This window comes from Malurus melanocephalus, unplaced genomic scaffold (genome assembly GCF_030028575.1).
Source record: "Malurus melanocephalus ecotype Western Australia unplaced genomic scaffold, MMel_1.1 scaffold_161, whole genome shotgun sequence".
In the NCBI taxonomy this organism is placed as follows: domain Eukaryota; kingdom Metazoa; phylum Chordata; class Aves; order Passeriformes; family Maluridae; genus Malurus; species Malurus melanocephalus.
The window spans coordinates 1,190,472-1,202,939 of NW_026623393.1; the positions used below are offsets into that span (position 1 = coordinate 1,190,472).

At 37.6% G+C, this 12,468-nt stretch overlaps 1 long non-coding RNA gene across 2 annotated transcripts in view; it reads right to left on the reverse strand.

Moving 5' to 3' along the window:
• Positions 1-3,630: 3,630 nt before the first annotated feature.
• The window catches only part of LOC130576912 (uncharacterized), a 45,320-nt gene continuing 36,482 nt past the window's right edge, over positions 3,631-12,468 (reverse strand). Inside the window, exons 4-5 of one of the 2 annotated variants that reach the window (XR_008965721.1) lie at positions 8,138-8,335; positions 3,631-3,748 (exon numbers count right to left, since the gene is read on the reverse strand). This is a non-coding gene — a long non-coding RNA (uncharacterized LOC130576912). Of the gene's footprint in view, positions 3,749-5,667; positions 8,336-12,468 lie in introns of those variants that run through there. The other variant, XR_008965720.1, reaches the window with a different exon arrangement.

The window sequence follows — 12,468 nt, forward strand, 5'->3', positions numbered from 1 at the left end:
AGGATTTGGAGCATGATAGTTTCCACAATGAAGAGTGTGATGGAAAAAGGCAATCAATTAGTGTGAAAGAAAATCAATGTAGAAAAGCAGGTCTTCTTCAGCTTCCAGAATTTCAGAGAAATGTATTTTAAAAATTAAATAAATGGTTTAAATTAATTTGAGGTAAATASTTTTTTTCTTGATCATTGTTTTGGGCTACTGAACAGCCACTGTCACTTCATTTACTACATCTYATTGAAAAATAACATAGAAAGGATCATACCATGAGGGACAAATATTTTTCAGAGCATGATTTTTCTGCTGAAGAAAGTTCATTTGAACCTGCAAAGCAGACATGTGAAAGGACCCAAGTAGTTTTTCATCCTTGGTGAAGCTAGAGAGAAGAAATTGTTGAGGCACAGCATGACCAGCCTGTCAAGGCAGGTGAATGCCCTGCTCTGCTCTTCCTTGCTGCAGCCTCACCTTGAATATTATCTCCTCAGGTTCCCCAGGAAAGTGGTCACAGCCCAAGCCTGAATTCAAGAAGCATTTGGATAATGCTCTCAGACTCATGGTGTGACTCTTGGGGTGTCCTGCATAGGGTCAGGAGCTGCACTTTGATGATCCTGATGGGTCCCTTCCAACTCAGCATCTTCTGTGATTTTGTGAGGCTCTGTGGAAGCCTTTTTTATAGACACTGTTTCAAAAATCATRTCAAGGTGGAGGTAAAAATTCTAATCTGTGCCATTATTTGGTATCTTCTAAAGGAGAAGAGAAGTCAGTTGAGAAAGTGATGAGTTTAGCTCCTATTGTTTTTTGATTGACCAGTCAGTCCTTCTGCAAACTTCATAGGATAGCAAGATTAGTAAAAAGTCAGTTCAAATAGATTCAAACAACTAAAGTCAGAGTGCAGAGAACTGAATACAGTCAAAGACTGATAGATTAAAATAGGAAAAACTGCTAGATAGCCTAATTTTTTTCAAAATATGAGAAACTTTAAAGTACTGTAACAGTAGCAACTCCATACTTGGAAAAAGAAGTCTTTTTCAGAAACAACTAAAGATAATTGGGAATAAAGCTTAGGAAAATGGGTCAAGGGATATTTTTATTATTATTTTGTACATACAGTATTTTGTTGAATTACAGTATCACATATCTGAAAATCTTACTGAAGCATCAGAGACAAGGCTTAATTCTTTATTGTGGGCCTGCTAATGCTCTTCAGAATTAAGCTAAATTACTGTGTCTTTCAAGAGTCATATTTTTGACAAATGTCTAAGTCTGCTTGATCTTTACCATGTATTTCACACTGGTTCACAAGTGAACTTTTCAAAAAATTAGCTTTTGATTTTGCGCCTTGCATTTTGTCAACCAGATTCTTGTGAGCTTTGGGTTAGCAACTTTAAGCCTCTGCTTCACAGAGGCTAATTAAATTAAATCAACTGAGTGAAAAAGCAGCCTTTCAGGTCTGCAGTAGAGCAGGAGCCAATCCCAAAGGGATGAGGAAGGGTAAGGCAGCAGCATGCAAGCTTTTCCCCTTCCCCCTTCCTCTCCGTGGAAGCTGTCCTAGGCACTGTCCAGGAGGCTGTCAGCTGAAACTGGCGGCTGCCATCAACTAACGCTGGGCACATGAAAATGAGCCAAAATGACAACAGAAGGAGAATGGAAGTGCCAATGTCCTCAAAATTCTGGCTCTGAATGGAAATAAAATCTCCTTTATCTACCTCACTAATTTGTTTGATTAAGGGGATGTGACTTACCCCTATACATTGGGGACTGGTGAGAAAGCTGCTGGGAGATGGCTTTTGAAATCACGTGTGCCATTGATTGCAGCTCCCAGTCCGTGGGCAGAGACTACTGATTAGCAGAATGGCCTCACTATAGGAAATTCTGTGAAGCTGGAAAGCTTAGGGTAATTTCTACTGGTATGTGCCACGAGGTTGCAATCAGCAGACATAATTTGGGGTCATAGCAGTTATCGTGTCAGGTGCAGGTGGAAACTTACAAAACTCACCTTCACAGAACTATTTTTTATACTGCMATACAAGCCCATGGGTTAAATGTTTAAGTGTCCAAGTCAGCATTCACAATTGGAACTGGAAATTATTTTGCTGTATTGCATAAACATGGCAGAAACCTTTGCTCTCTGAATGTGATGTAGTCTTGTGCTAAGTGGCTGAAAACCTGGATCCATTGAGTTGAAAGAAGGAGAGAGGTCTGTAGAGAGAAGTAAWGTATGTTAATAAACTGGTTATTAACATAAAGAGAGGGGGCCGCCTCAAAAAACAGAAATGCTTTCAAGCACACAAGCTCTTCTTCAGGACTAAATTTCATGTTCTTACACTCCTTAAACTCAATGGGAACTTTAGCATGAGCTCATTCATCTCTCATATTTAAATTGCAAATAGAGAGGATATAAGATTCATCCTAAAGGAAATGAAATTACCCACCATTAAAGAAATGATGGGGTTGTTCTAAATAAAGCCTCGAGTGCTGGAGCATCTTGACCCAAAGTGGGTGTAGAGTTCAGAGAAGGCAAGTCAGAACACTTTTTAGCATTGCTTTACCCACCTGTTAAACGGGTCTAACAGTCAACCTCAGAAAAGCAGAGAGGATTAATTAACATAYCTGATATTCTCTGAGATTCAAGAGAAGAGAAAAAGTACAGTGCAAAATACTATCCTTATTTTTGTCATTTTGGTGATCCATCATTCCGCAGCTCTGTGGGGACAGGAACTACTGTCTGATTCAGCAGGCAAACACATGCAAAAGCCGCTGAGACTTGCCTTTGTTGTGGGCTGTCAAATGTGTTTTTATTTTTATTTAATTATTGGTCTTTATTGGGAGTGAGCTCCGATTCTGAGTGCTTTCATGGGACATCATATGATGAGGTGGTACCAAGGGAAGTGCTGCAAAGTAGGTCAGGTACCACAAATGTAACCAGACAAGTCACTCAGGGGAAGTTCAGCTGTTTCAAATAAGTCAGAGACTACAGCCTGGAAGACAGTGATTAAAGCTTAGAAGCCTTTGCTGAAGCCACAGCATGATAGGCCTGAATCACTCCAGCAGTCAGACAAAGTTGTGCTATTATCAGTTTTCAGCCATCGTGCTAAAATTCTGATCCTGCCAACCTCGCTCACATCAGGGACTATCCTTTGCCAGGCAAGGAGACCCATTTCCTGTGTTCGCACAWCATAATTGAGGTCTGAGCCTAGAATAAATAAAGGCATATGAAAGACACTCAGTACTGTATATGTTGGATAAACTTTGCTGAGGCATTTGAATTTTTATCCAAATTGAGCTCATTCACTGAAGCTTTTGCGGTTCTTATACAGGCAAGACTTAAAATATTGTCAACCACCTTATGTAATTAAAAGAGTGTTTGTAATTAAATAGCCTCAATATTTGTTGAATTTGAGGGAATCTTCCCTCACTTGCAAAGGGAAATAAATTTGGAAGAAATATTTTGATATATATTTTGTTTAACTGAAACTGATTTTTTGAGAGCTACCTCATACACATGTTCACATCTGCCTAATTTGGCAGTCAGCTATAATAATAAATTCCCAATCCAGCCTTTTCAATTTATGTAATCATTGTCCACCTTTAGCACCACAATTTCTTAAAAGGGGAAGTGTTTGGTGTTACACTGGTCTGAAAAGGCCTAAACTTCATCAATTTTCTTACCTCAGTGCTGATCTTCACTAGCTTCAGGTTTTGCCTGCACTTAGGACCAATGTTTTTATAATGTGTTTTTCTTTACCCTGGACTGRAAAAACAGAAAAGAAGTCTAAGTTTGAGCATATTTTTTTCGTTGGTTGGTTGTTCTTTTTTCCCCTTAATATACATTTTGATTAAATATCAAACTGGTCCTGATGCTGATTTTCAATAAAATCAATTTTACCAGCAGAGCCTTATCCTGCCGTGCTTTCCCCTTGACATCCTGGGCTGTTACATGTTCCTAGGCAGGCAAGCCTGACAAGGATGCTGTTACACAGCTCTTGTTTAGTGTTTAGATCTTTAATATTTAGATCTTTAAAGTGTTTTGTGTCTACTTCTAGCAGGCTTTTTGCCAGTTCCCCAACAATGTAGCTGAATCAGTAACTTGGAGCCAATTCCATGATAGTGGGTCCAGCAGTCTGCTCTGGGTATGTATCTTGTGAGTCCTGCAGCCTGCAGGCYTCTTTGCCAAACAATGATATAATCAATAAGCTGCCAACTCTTGGATCAAGGATGTATCCAAGATATTTTGGGCTTATCCAATTACCGAATAATTGTGTTTGCAATAACTAGCTCGTGTTCAGCACATTTGGTTATTAGAAGAAAGTTGATTGCTGCTGACTCTTTCAGTGCCAGTACGGTCAGAAAAGCTCCACTTTATTCTATTTCCACTAAGCTTAGCAACGTTACCTCTGCCTGTCTGTTTCCCTATTTTTGGTGTCAGATAATGACATGCAGCTTATTCACATCTCTGTCCTCCAGTGGGGTTAGCATAAAGGCTTTAAAGATATTGGCAGCATGCCTCCCAATTTCCTCTTCTCCCCCTTGCACAGCTACAGAGCTTTAAATGATAGTCCCTAAATTCACAATCAGCTCCTGAAGCCACCCAGGGAGGCAGCAGGATGCAGAGCTGTTACGAAGCACCGATGAGCACCCCGAGTTCCCCCTTCCCTGCAGCTGGCAGCAAATCATTGTAACCCACCTGGCAGGTAAGGGTTCTCTTTGTTATGTAAACTGGTGTTTTTCAAGGCTTTTCACTCTGCAGACAAAGAAATAACCTATAGACACTGCAGAAAGCTACAATTCTAAGAATTCTAGCCTTTCTGGAACAGTCCTGCTTCAGTGATTTCTTTGAATACAAGTGTAATAACTGCCCAAACATGATAAAAGATGTTAATATATTTTCATGGTCATTCTCTTGGACATTTTGCACTTCCAAGGAGATCCCAAGATGCAGCAGCTATATAGCATGATTTGGTCCCATATTGATTTCAGTCCCCAAATTCAATAGGATTTGGGACTCCTTTGAGAAATTCTAGCAAAATTCTCTTTWTAAATCATACTTAAAATAGTTTGTTCCACTCATGCACCTAGTAGGTAACCATAAATATGTTGCAAATTGAGCTGCATGGGTTATGTTTTTAAAATATTTTTGCAACTCTTGATTTTCCTAGAAAGACTTTAGTCTTGAAATTTGAGGATGAAATCTGAAAAAAACCCCACAGTGAATGKGCTGGACCAACTAAAACATATTTACATATGTTTAACAATATACATTCAATGTGGAAGGGTGATGAGAGCAGAAGCAAATACCCATGGATCAACAAGTGAGTTTTAGCCTGCATCCAGAGGTATGTTCCTTTATGCAGAACTTAACATGAAAGGAGAAACAATCCCAGGAAATCAGAGGGTGAACACTGAGCACCCCACAGATTTAAGGGTTTTCAGGGGCATTGGTCATGGGTCAAAGGAAATACAGATGCCTTTCAGCCAAAGGGAACCATCCTCTTTCCTGGAAACAGATAAGGTACTGAGATAGTAGAATCTCGCTATGCAGAAGCAAATAAAGGAAAGGATTAAAAAAAAATAATAATAATAAACCAAGACAAACAAAGGCAGTTTAAAACAAGTGGTAACATCACTCTTAGGTTTTTTTTTTGTTTGTTTGTTTTTTTTTGCACTGACAGTTTTAAAAATCACTTAAAATCCACATAAAAGTACAGTATGTGGGATTCAAATAAACACAAGTGGCCTACTAATGCACTAGTGTGTGTGTAATTATTTTAAAATCTGGTTGCACAACAATGAACTCTGCTTTTCATCTTAATCTCATGGAGGAGAAGAGATTTCTGTGGTCTTGGTAAAATGCAATCCACGCCAGGCTTGGACTAGTCTGGCCACCCAGGTTTGCCTTTTCATATATCTGATAGATGTGTTTTGACAAGTTATATTAAGTACAAAGCAGGCCACCAGAGCAGCATGTGGAGTTGATATAGACAGAGACAGAAAGGCAAATAACAGTATGAACACAATTTTGCAGGCAGTATTTGCCTTAACTGAGTATCCCCCCGTACATCATATTACCACATTTCATGAAGGGGGAAAARAAGTCAATGCAAGAAACAGGGTTTAAAGGCTTTCAAAAGGCAATTTTTTATGCAGGATTTACAGTCTTTGCATGTCCCTTATCTATGTCAGTTTGTTTAATTTTTTACATTTTTGAAGAACTGAATTGTTAGCCTTGGTGTACCTTTCATTTTACACTGGTTCAGTTAAGGGGAATTTCAGAGCTTCCATTCCCACCCCATCCTTCGCTTTCTATTAATACCAGTGTATGTTTCATTTAGTCACTCCTCTGAAAACYGGTGCAGGAACTTCCTAAAGGGAAAAAAAATGCTGGCACATGCACACCTGAATTGATTGCCCTGTTCTTTCACAACCATCTTGAGTACATCACCGTATCCTCCAGAGCGCTTCTAAACAAGTTCTGGCAACAGCAAAAACAAACACTATTTTACAACATCTTTGGATGCACTTCCAAAATGCAAAACTTATTAATTAGTAGTCTCTGAGAGGCTCAGCTAAATGTGGCTGCCTCTTTGACACTGATCTGAGCTTTGATGTGAATATAGAAAGCATGTGAGCAAACCCCCTAAAAGAGGTAATGCGTTTCAATTATTTATTTGTTTGGAAGACGGGGGAGTAGAAGGTTAGCAATAAGTATACAGCTAATCCTGCTTAGGCCCTCCTAACCACAAGGGTGTTTAAGTCCCTGCTTCCTTCCTTGTGTCTGCACAGGATGCAGTAGGATGCCTTTCTTGGGTTGTCATTGTGCCAAGTTCCTTACAAAGCAGAATATACTTAAAGGAACACATATACTGTCAAGCCTCATATAAAGACTGTTATTTTTAATTATTCATTARCAACACTACAGAGCTGCTAGCTCAACATATAGGCCTTTCCCCCTGCTTCGTTTAACTGTCATTGGTTTTCAAGTCAAGAGTGTGTATTCTAAGCGTTAGCGAGTCATTAGCATCATATTCTCCAGACACAATATAATCATCCTAATAATTGATTGTAGTGAAGGTAGTCACTTGTATCCCATACAATTCTCAGCCATGAACTTTGTCCTCTACAATTTATTATGCACAGAGAAACATCTTGATGCTATAATCTATTTTCCTCACAAATTTACATCAAAGGGCAACGAGCTACATATTGCTCCTTCAAAACATACCACTTGTAGGATGTTGTAAAAGCACCTGCTTTTTCTGAAAAGCATGTTATTAGCAAATGTGAAATTAAAAAAAAAAAAAAAACACCAAGTGAAAGTCTTTCTCATAGAGATTACCAGTGTATAGAGAGAAAGTACACACAGGATCTTTCTTTGGAAATAAAAGCTGCTAAAATAAAGTAGAATGACTTTGTGTCACAAACAAAAGAGCTATATTGATACTCGACTGATTAAGAGAAACTGCCTGTAGAAGTAAGAGTAATCTACAATAATTATGTGATAAATACCTTAGGAAAAATGCCTGCTTTCCTTGTTGACTGGACCAATTTAAAACCATTTCATGTTCTTAAATAATTTATAAGTCTTACAGTTTTCTTCTCCCCCTACACAGACCTGTCTCATGTAATATAGTGRTAGTGAAACTTGGAAGTTTTCAAGATGTCTATTTATAAAAGTTTTAAATCTGATTTGCCACACAAATGCTCTAAACCTTAATATAGTCCTCAAAAGGTGCAAATGAAAAGGGACAAAAAGAAGTCACTGAAATATTTATAAAGATGAGGAGAAAAAAACCTATGCTAAAGAGCAGATAATTGTTACCACATTCCCATCCTCTCTTCCCTCCAGATCAAAATCAATATGATAATTGACCTCTGGAAAATAAAATGGGAAACTTCTGTATTTACTTGATAGATGAGATCCATGTATAGAACTCTTATTATGACAGTGATTAGGCACATATTTATATACAATGAATAAGTATCTTAAAAATCTGGGGATCTTACTCATCTATACTATACAGATACATTTGTCACCATCTTAAGTAAGAAAAGAGATTTCAGGAGTGTTGGACAACACATTTGACTCGACTGGAAAGATCTCAAAGAGGAGAACTTGCTTCTTGGAAATTTCTCCAGCTCTTACCACAAGAAGATGTAAACACTCTGAAAATCTTCAGAAACCAAATGGGTCACACAATGTCTACAAGCAGAATGAAGAGAATTTAAAAAGTCACTGTTGCCAGTTCAATACAATTCTGAAACCAAGATCTCATTTTACTGTGATGGACACTGAAGTATGAAACATGAGATAGTCACGGATGAGCCAGCCTGAATGACTTTCCTGTAAAATAGGAGACAAATCAGAAAATTCATGATGTTTTCTCTGACAGAATGGAAGGAAATTTGAAATATTTATATCATCGGAAGTATTCATTTACTACGTCTCATACTTAACTGGTTACTCAAAGATCACTCCAACTCTTGCACAAGCCCAAAGCCTTAACAAGTTTATAAGCTGTATAATTTTTGTCTTCTGAGTTAATCACCGGATGCTTTTAACACAGAAAGCCTTGTTTTCTCTTGAGGACACTCAGCAGCATCAGTTATTTTTTTTTAGTTTTCATTCAAACCAGATATCATTCAAATAAAGCTATTCATCACTATTTAAAATCTGTTTTATCCAATAGCAATGGCTACATCTTTTTCTTTGAAAATAAATGCTTCTAATAGACGTTGCACACAACAATAAGGCCTTAAAAGAGAAGTGGGAAGACTAGTGAACTCATTGAGTTGTAACATACTTTTTTACTATAGTTTTTGTGGTCACAGGTAGATATGTCTTCCTATTAATAAAATACATACAAAAATGGTATGAAAAAAATCATCAGTTTGCAGATAAATACTGTGCCTTATATGGGGTTAATTTGCAGTATGGATCTTAAAGCACTAGGGTTATTATTCTGTCTGAGGCATTCTAAATAATTTTGTGGTTTTCTCCTCTTAGTAAAACTTTTGGAAAAGTGATAAACTGACACTGTGCAAGAGCCTGGTCTTCATTTCTATTTCATTAGCTCGTACTCAGTTGCAATCTTTGACAGTCCTTTAGTCCTTGGTCACTGAAGACAGAGTCAGTTTTCTAGACCTGACACTAGAACTAACTTCTACATCTTATTCTACACCCTTAGAGTCTCCTCTCTCCTGTGGGAGATATTAGAAGTTACATTTCCGAATTCCATTTTGAGGAGCTGTTTCAATTCTTTTTCAGCGAACGCCTTGTCAGCTTTACCAATTCACTGATCCATTTCTCATGCAAACCTAGAAAATCCATGCAGCACAGTGTACATTCCCCARTGTGACCATGCCTGGGCTTTGTTAACTGGTAAGAAGGTTATTATTTACATCTGATGAATGATTAAGCGCTCTGTAACAATGTAAAAAAATTTGGTCTGTGTGGTCCAGCTGCTAGCTGAATTCAATTSCTTCTACTTGAGCTTGGTATGTGGAATATTTAGTAGTCTTCAGCATAAAAATCTTTGCTCAGGCAGGAAATGCAAATATTTTCTTATTCCTTACAAGAGGAAAAKGTCAAGTTTTACTAAATTGCCCATATCGCATTTCTCAATATTATAAATTTTATCAAAAACCCTAATTTTGGTTGTAAAAGGAATATTCACTTATCCACAATAAATATATTTAGTAAGTGACTGTCTAGCATAATAATCCTCTTGCTTTTTACTTTTGTCACAGTGTATAGTGTTTCACAGTGTGAACAGCAATAATGGTCGTGTGTTCATATGAGTAGATTCATTTTGGCAAGTCTTGTTAGTTGACAGGTATGTAATACACTTGCCTCGCGGCTTTGAGACCAGGTTTCAAATACAGCCTTCACTGAAGTGACTGAAAATCATTCAGATCTCATAACTGTATCAAGTGACAAGTAATGTGAATTCAGTCAGTATGTGTATGGGACCTGATGTACACTAGCCAGTCAAAAGTGCTTCCCTTTATTCAGTGCACTGCTATCTCTGACCATCACAAGACACTTAAGGCAAGGGATTAAGGCCAACAACACAAATCTATCTTTCTAAATATATTCATATCTTTCCAGCAAGACATTTATGTGCCCAGCAGCTGTTTCCTTAGCTTTTGTACTCAGTGTCCACTAAAGGAACTCAAGTCCCTCACATGTACAATAAGGGCAGTGTACTAATTGTCAACATTAACTGCCAAAAGCAGCAATTCTATCAAGTTGATGTTGACTCAGACATGGACTTGTCCTGATTGGGTTACTCTTTAACGCTGCTGGACACCTCTCACTGTAATGTTTTCACTGCTCACCAAAGAGTGCCAAATGTTGGCATCTCATTCATGCTTGTCATTGCCATGATATCACACATTAAGCTCTAAGAGGAAACAGGATTTCACCTTATTATATCACATACAAGGAACATGTCAGTCATATGAACTCATGGTCACAAAAAGGAAAATGGAATTTATGTCCAACAGCCAACGATCCTCCAGGGCTATAGGTAAGCTATTTAATTCCTCTTTTTGTGCCATCTTTATCTAGTATAAAATAAACGTATTAAGAATAAGAATATGTGTGCTAGACACTTTGAGACGTACAATGTTTTTATTCATGGGCACAATGTACAGCATGTGCAAGTACRTTTATTTTATTATAAGCATCTCAAAACCCATTTTATTCCCCCAAATGTTTTCTTTTAAGAAAGAAGGCATTGTACAGATGGAGTGCCTTCCAACTTAGAAAAGAAACTCATTGTGTTTTCACTTTGTGGCAYGGTGAGTAGCATGGATGAGGCATATTGCTCCTAGTTGTGACACAGTCATGCCAACAGTGGTAGAAGATATTGAAATTCATGGAGGGAAAGCTCTCATTTCACCAGCAAAGAAGGAACCATAGGAAAGGAAGAAGGTGGAATCTGGCTGTTCTCAGACTTTTACGCTTATCTCCTTCTCTATGTTACTTTAAAGCTTTTTTACTCAGATGGTATATTCGTTTTTTAATTCAGGTCTGACTTTTGAGGTTTTCAAGCCTTTCTGATCCCGCCACATCTGTTTTCTTTATTACACATATTCTTTCTTTTTTTCTTTTTTCCCCCATCCTTGAATCAATTTTCATATTTACAAACTGAATCCCTCAAGATGTTTTCTTCCTCTACCCCAACTGTCTGTGAGCTTACTGAATCCCAAGGAAACACGAGGTCAGGTCATTACTGCTCTGCCCCAAGGCTTTCACTTTATCTCATAGTATGTCAGTGTTCACTGTGCTGTTTACTCCTCCAAAATAATTTTCATATGGTGATGTCAGTTACACACTGGAATTAGCCACAACATTTGAGGGGGTGCTAATTTTATTCCCCTTTACCTTTTAGACGGTCTCCCCCACAGTCAAAATCACAATCCCAGCTCTTCCTTGACAATTTTCTTAATGAAAAAAMCAAAATGGTCTGTAAAATAATTAATCTAGTGTGATTATATTTGAAGATTACTGAATTGTTGGGGTTACTAACTTACTGTTAGTAAKTTGACTACCATATCCTTTGGACTTAAACAAGATAGACCAGATATTTCTCAGAGAAAGCTGCACAGAAGAAGACAAAAAACTCTCAAGTAAAAATACACTATYGCACAGTCACCTCCTTTCCATGCTGTGTCATTCAAGCCATAATTTTGGGAAACCGTAGGATGTCTATGCCTCGTGCTGATAGCTGTAAGCACATGAGAATTGTGTGTGCTCATTCCTACCTGTAAAAAGTCTGTTTTAAATTACTTCTAATAGTCCTTTTCCTTTTTTCTCTAAAATCACTGCAATGATCATTACAGAAAAATCCTATTCTTCCTTAAGTCAGTAATGTTAATGAATGCCTCAAGTACTCTTGAATCTTACCAGCAAAAATCAGGGGAGCTCACTTAAACCCTCACTGAGATTGTTTACTGCAGCTGAAGATTTGGGGGTTTGGGCCAGTGTAATGATCTTGTTTCATTGAGCTAATTACTATGGAAACAAACACAATAAATAGGAATAACATTCATAGCAATATGAATAGGAACACACCGCAATTTTTAATGCTGGATTATAACTCATTAGAAAATATTAGATATTCATGCATCTCAGGTAACCTGCATAGAAATTTAGGTACATATTAAAACAGTGAAGACCATGAATCTCTAATTTGTGTTATTTATAGCTTACAGAAGAGAATTCATACTGTTGGCCTCATCTGCTGTGAAGCTTCTTTATCAGGACTGTTCTGTGTAGCAGCTTACCCATAAAAGATCCTTTACATACAAGTTTGAGGAGTGCAACTCTACTTTATAACTCGAAAATTACTTTGTARAGCAACTAATTTGGCTAAATGTCTTGTGAGGTATCCTCAAAATTTCAATATACCTTCAAAGGCTAGAACAAATATCCTGTGACTTGTCATGGTATCTGTATTAGTAAACAAA